Below are 6,000 nucleotides of genomic sequence, written 5' to 3'. Positions count from 1 at the left end.
CCCCACATGGAATGATGCACCTGATTGGATAAATGACATGCTGGTGAACTTTGAACCCTAGCCCTACTGTATGTCCTGCTTACCAATGATGTTGCCAATCTGGCCTGTCCTCCACACTGCTGCTCTGGCTACTTAATCACAAACTAATGCAAAGTCAATGGGGCCACACTCTCCAGTCTTTACAGGCCCAGAAATAAATGCTGAAACCTACTCCACAGTGCATCCAAAAGTAGGTTTGGGTGTTTATTCCAGGGCCTGTACAGAGACCGGAGCGTGGCCCCATTGACATTAGTTGTGTGGCTAACTATCAGGAGCTGACAGCGTGGACCCTACTGATAGGCAGCATCGTCTGTAAGTAAGATCCAAACTTCTGAACGTACCCTTTAACTCATTGGCTGCCAGCTATTAGCCTTATCCTGTGGTAGCTACTAGCTATACGATGGGAGTTAGTCACCTTGTTTGTAGAGCTAAATCTATATTCTATATTATAGCCATGGATACAATACTATAGTCATTAGACATTGAGTTTCTTCCGGTCAAGAGAAAAAAAAGAGATAATTTTTCCATCCATACGTTTCCGTGTTATACCGTGGTGAATATAGGTATTGTTTTAGAGCGGTCTAGGGTAATTCATGAAATGCTTAGTTATGTGTAACGCTTCCTCCGGTCCTGCGGGACCGGATGGCAACCCTCCTCCCGGTTCGGCTGGTCCAGGTGTCGGACCTTCTCAACTCCCCTTCCATACACCCCTTCACACTACAACATTGCCAACCGGTGGGCTGATCCAGATGTGGCAGATCTGGCATCAGCTCACTCACCTGCTTAACATTATTTGCTGTCATGTATGTTTGATTTATTCGTTGTCTATGTTGTCTTTATTATTTCCACTGTGTTAGTCTTGTGTCCCTACTGTCTGTGTTTTTTTAAATGTGTTTTAGTCTCGTTTGTCTCAGTTTGTACTATTGTAATTGTTTCCCCCTGTGTGCTCTGTATTCTGTTAGTTCTGTCTACCACACCTGTGTCCTGTTAGTAATTACCCTCTGTGTCTAATTAGTGTTTGTATTTAAGTGTTCTTGCTGGTTCACTGTTTAATGTTACCTGTGTGTCAGTCGTGTTTCCGTGTTTTCTGTTTTGAGTAAACCTTATCGTCACAACGCCGTCTCCTGCTTCCTGTTTAATTATATCTCTCCGTTATCTGCTGCAACTGGGCTCCTCACTCCACCATGCTATCGAAACACGCCATTCGTAACAGTTATGGCAGTATACGTCGATTCCATTGTACACGTTGCCATGTCTTGCCTGTATACGCTATTATCCCGAAATCAAATCTAGATCATAGCTATTATGTTCCATCATGAATGCATGAAAGGGGGGGGGGGGGTTCTGATTATTTGATTGTCAGTAACGGCATTCGCATTGAACACTAAAAACGGTTATCAGCCCGATCAGTGTAAAAGCATTACAGGATCAAGCAAAAATGTACGTCAAATCGCCCTTACCTGTGGCCAGGAGTAATCCAAAAAAAATATTCCAATTTCTTGATCGCCATCTGGTAGATCCAATGTCCATTTGCTCGACAGCATAATCCACCATAACATATGGATCGGCCATATTTGACGGGCTTCGATGTAACCGACAGAACCGTTCGCCTTGCCCGAGAAGGAAAAATGAAACCCGAGACCTGGGGCCATCCCACAGCCCAGGATACAATGTTAGAAAGGGTGCTCGATACCGCCGTCTAGTGTGATGCGGCCGGTATTGCACCTAAGCATTCTCAATGCGATTCCCAATGTTAACCCAGAGTCAGTGGGCCTGTAATGAATAGAAATATTGAATAAAAGAAATAACAATCAAATAACGTATATATAATATACATGGTTGGCGTTCAACGGTTGTCGGACAAACACGTATACATATAATCGTTGTCGGCGTCCAATGTCTGAGTTAATCTCTGACCTCTAATGGAGGAGTGCTTCTCAACTTGGGGATCAGGAAATCATTTTGGGGAGTCATGAAAAGATGTGCAAATACATAATATTTATAATAATATACATAATATAGTAGCTGTAGTAGTAGTAGTAGTAGTAGTAGTAGTAGTAGTAGTAGTAGTAGTAGTAGTAGTAGTAGTAGTAGTAGTAGTATTTATACTATTATTCTAATATAATAATAATAGAGTGGTAGAGTATACTATTATTGTAATATAATAATAATAATAATAATAATAATAATAATAATAATAATAATAATAATAATAATAATAATAATAATAATAATAATAATAATAATAATAATAATAATAATAATAATAATAATAATAATAATAATAATAATAATAATAATAATAATTATTATTATTATTATAATAATAATAATCACAATTATTATCTCGTACTATCGTTTGTGGCCATCTTCTGTAGCTTGTCACTCTGACTGTCTATTCTTCTGATAGCAGGTGTTTAATCAAAGATCCCGGTTTTTAGTCTTGCACAAGGACCAATCAGCATGGGTATGGGCAGCCGCAGGATTAATAACGTTAACGTTAGTTCGGCCAGAGAAACAAATACTAATTAAAATAGTTGGACCTGCGAGATTTGTACTTTGTAGGTCTGCATTTTAAATGTAAGGAGTAAAAAGTATGTTTTCTTACTTTTTACCTTTTTAAATGTAATTGAGTAAAAGTCCAAGTATACAAACCTAATAATAAAGATTGCTCCACTTCTGCAAGGTCAATTAGCATGTTATTGGTATCTATGAACATCTAGGGACCTGGGGGTATGTATTTTCAGTGTCAGAAATATTGTTGAATATTTATTAATATTGAATAAATTAATTATGATTAATTATGATTTATGATTTCTGCATATTTGATCATGTTAAATCTGTGGGGCACGAGAAAATGCTCACTGAGCTCATTCACCACCTTATTGAGATCATGTGTACAAAATATCTAAGCAAATTAACCGCAGGAAGATGATTAAACAGAAGGATTTGTAGATACAGTAATTAATGATAATCGACTTTAATTATAAATTCATATTTGACCTTGAACTTGACCTTGACCTTATTATGGACAAATCATACATCTATGGATAGGGAAAATGCTCCTCTTTCCAATGGCACGGTTGAATCTGGATTTAGTCATTTCTTGCGGTTTTTACGATAATTAGCATTTTCCGATAAATTTGTATTTCCGATAAAAACATATAAAACATCGGTAAAAATGAAAATATACACTTTGACTACTGTTTTTGATAGGGTTATGGTCTTTACTCTTGGCTACAAAAAAATATTTAAAAACATTGACCTCTTAACATCCAAGGGCCCACATGTGGACGATTATTTGCTGACCTCTAGTGGCTCGGGTGTGCATTTATTTTAATACAATATATAGATCGAATTAAAGCCCTATTTGTTGCCTGTCGATTGCCATTTGAGGTAACAAAATCCGTTCAGCGGTTCTCGAGTTACATGCCGATATGTGAGACGTGCCCCAAAGTATGCAAAAGTACACATTACCACCCCCGACTCCCGGGGCTCTAGCTCCGTCAATCATTAGGCGATCTCAAAGATCTTTGCACAGGGTTGTAGCCAGTGAGTGTGGCTTTCCAATGATATCCCATGATATGATAATTGGGGATCTAATCTCTATTGATCGATTTATGATAAAGAAAACCTTAAGGCTTAACAGGTTAAGTATTGTAACGAAGTACATTACACCCCTGCAAACTGAACCGTCTGTGAGGCTGCTGTGTTCTTGCCGTGTGTGGTTCTAGTGGTGTCGTCTTTCAACCTGCTGAACCCAGAGAGAGACCACTCTCTGCTCTCCTCCCAGATGAGGCCTCCAGAGAGAGACCACTCTTTGCTCTCCTCCCAGATGAAGCCTCCAGAGAGAGACCACTCTTTGCTCTCCCAGATGAAGCCTCCAGAGAGAGACCACTCTCTGCTCTCCTCCCAGATGAAGCCTCCAGAGAGAGACCACTCTCTGCTCTCCTCCCAGATGAAGCCTCCAGAGAGAGACCACTCTCTGCTCTCCCAGATGAAGAGCAAGTCCATGAGGCAGGCTGGTATGATCACAGCGGTCTTTACTGGCCAAACGGTGAGACAGCTGGCTAGATATTTACATAATAACTAAGATTTATAATATTCATACACACTATTGAGATCTATCACAGGAATACTGATTAATAGTATTCCTCTTGGTTTTTCATACATACTATTGAGATCCATCACAGAAATACTGTAGTGATTTATAGCATTCCTGTGTTTTTTGCTGGACCAGTAGGGCCGGCCTACAATAGTGAATTTCCATAACTGGCTGACTGACTGGCTGCCCTCGCCCCCCACTAGGACCTCTCAAATCCCCCTGCCCTCTCTAGGACCTCTCCAATCCCCCTGCCCTCTCTAGGACCTCTCCAATCCCCCTGCCCTCTCTAGGACCTCTCCAATCCCCCTGCCCTCTCTAGGACCTCTCCAATCCCCCTGCCCTCTCTAGGACCTCTCCAATCCCCCTGCCCTCTCTAGGACCTCTCCAATCCCCCTGCCCTCCTCCCTCTCTAGGACCCCCTGCCCTCGCCCCCCACTAGGACCTCTCCAATCCCCTCACCCCCTACTAGGACCTCTCCAATCCCCCTGCCCTCACCCCTGGCCTGAAGCTTGTAAAGGCATGATGACAAGCCGACAAAACAAATTAACAACCACACACTCTGCATTGGACTGTTTCTCCCCTCCTTCCCTCCCCCTTACTACAGGTGTCCCTGAAACAAAACCATGACTGTTTGTAACACAGCAGGGTCATTACAATAGGTTGAAAATCGTTTTCTTGTTCGCCTAATAATGTTAACCAATGGAAAGACACACGCATACCAACTTTCTTCCGCGCTACTTTCCCCTCACAGCTGATCCGAGAAAAGAAAAAAAACATGCAAACAAACTTTTGCTGACCTGGACTGGTCCTCTGAGCTCCTCTCCAGTCGAGCTGCTGCGCTGTTTAAATCCAAAATATTGATAAATCCTCTGCCATTGTTGTGTAAAATGGCATCTCTTCTCTAGAGTCTTCTTTCTCTGCTTCACGTGAAGTTAAATCTACTCTAGAAGTGAAACTGAAACTTAAACACCATACACCACGGTGGGGGGTGGGGGCAGTAGGCAATTAATTTACTCGAGTGGATTCCTGAACACAGAATGACACCGTTATCACTGACTGACTACCGTGGCAAGCCTAGGTGGAACTAAGTATAACTTAATATATATATTTTTATATTTAATAATAATAATAATCATTATTATTATAAATATATAATAATAATAATTATTATTATAATAATCCTTGTACATATTTTTTTCCTGTTGTACCGAACCGTGTACCGTTTCCGTTTGTGTGGGGAGAGCAGAGAAGGTGTCACTCAAAGGTAGAGCGGATAGTATGTCAGAGGAGAGGGTGGAGGGGGATAGGGAGGGGGAGTGAAGGGCTTTCGGTTAAGCATGAGAGTTAGTGAGAAGGATATGAAGGAATGGTCAGATACATGCAGGGGAGTTAGCGTGGTGTTAATGATGCTGGAGTTATGGGAAAATATGAGATCCAAGGAGTTGCCTGCTTTGTGAGTGGGAGACATGACAGTGGGAGTCAGGTCAAAGGTTTCAGGCTCCAGTTAGGTAGTCAGGTCGGCCTGAATAAACACATTACAGGAATCTAGTCATGATGAGACAAACACATGCATTAGGGTTTCTGCGTCGACCAAAGTTAAAATAGGACAGATTTTTGCGATATTACGGAGATGGAAGAAGACAATTTTGGTGACATTTTTAATATGTGCATTAAATGAGAGGGAGGCATAAAAGTTTACTCCAAGATTTTTTTTATGGTAAACTCTGAGAGACATGACCGGTATCATATTTGAGGGATATGTCCTCAAACAGGCCTCTCAGATTTGGGAGGCCAACGACTAGCATCTCGGTTTTATCTGCGTTAGGGGTTGAGTACCACTGATCTAGATGCTACGA

Source organism: Notolepis coatsorum (genome assembly GCF_963971535.1).
Source record: "Notolepis coatsorum genome assembly, chromosome: 13".
Classification (NCBI taxonomy): Eukaryota; Metazoa; Chordata; class Actinopteri; order Aulopiformes; family Paralepididae; genus Notolepis; species Notolepis coatsorum.
The sequence above is the reverse complement of the archived record's forward strand: the minus strand, read 5'-3'. Positions refer to the sequence as shown.